The sequence below is a fragment of the Myotis brandtii genome, unplaced genomic scaffold, assembly GCF_000412655.1.
Source record: "Myotis brandtii unplaced genomic scaffold, ASM41265v1 scaffold1166, whole genome shotgun sequence".
Classification (NCBI taxonomy): Eukaryota; Metazoa; Chordata; class Mammalia; order Chiroptera; family Vespertilionidae; genus Myotis; species Myotis brandtii.
In genome coordinates, this window is record NW_005354034.1 from 4457 (window position 1) to 5631 (window position 1175).

Here is a 1175-nt window from a genome sequence, read left to right on the forward strand (position 1 = left end):
GGTCCCACCGATGGGCAGAGACGGGCACGGCGTCTCCACTCGGTCACTGGACCGGAGCCTCCGGCTGCAACAGCCACGCAGTAAAGGAGCTGGACCAGCCCTTCCTGTGCCCATGGCAACCGGCAGCTTCCAACACGTGGTCCCCAGGACCCCAAGAATATACGTCCCTATGAGCTCCTGACTTGCACCCCAAGGCCCACTGGGGGCCCCTCCGAGTCCCCCCAGGGACCTGCCACCGCAGCTGAGCCCTGAGTGAGTTCACCGTCCCCTGAGCCCCAGGCAGCCCAGAGCGGAGGGTCCACAGAGAGAGGGAGGACACAGGGATGCGAGCCCCTCTCCCCTCGCGAGGTCTCACGCTCACGCACCCCCACTCCCCACACCGCCCCCCGGCCAGGTGGCAGCCCCGTCAGCCGGTCCCCTGGGACGAAACCACCCCCTTTCCCGCAGAGGCCTCTGGGATCTGGGCCCCTGTGACATGGTTGATGGGGAGCCCACCCACTGGGCTCATCGCTACGGCAACCCCCGTTCCTTTGGCGAGAAAACTGCATTTGCAAAAGGGTGAGGGGCTTGCCCAGTCCCCGGGAACCAGATCCAGACACGTCGGCTTCTACCGCCGCCTGTGCTTTCAGCAACCAGCCTCAGCCCATTCCACAGATGTGCAAACTGAGGCCCGGACAACGCAGGGAGTTGCTCGGGGTCACACAGCTGGGGAGTGGCCTGGCCAGGCTCCCCTCCCAAGACCCCCCCTTCCCTGTATCTGATGATCAGAACGGTGGTTCGAGTGGGGCTTGGGCTGAGGCAAGAACCTTGACTCATCACCAACCAGGTCCCTGAGATCGGAAGCCCCGGGAGAGCAGGAGGCGCTGGGAGCACAAAGGGCGGCCTGTTGCTCGGGCCTCGGAAATTTACGCGGCCAAGGGCAGCGGGGGCCCGGGCCCTGCAGGCTCAGCGTTGGCAGCCGGGCAGACACGTGACCGGGGTGTTTATAAGGAGCCGCTGCCCACTTTCCCCCGGGTGACAGCGCTGCCGCCGGGATTCCAGATCAAACAAGGGGACGTCGGCCGGAGGGAAAGGGCTGTGCTGCCCGGCTCCACGGAGTTCTGGAAGGTCCGCCGCAGGGGCGGGGGTCTGGGGGAGCCAGAGGAAGGCCTCCCGGGCTCCCCGCTCCCGCCTGA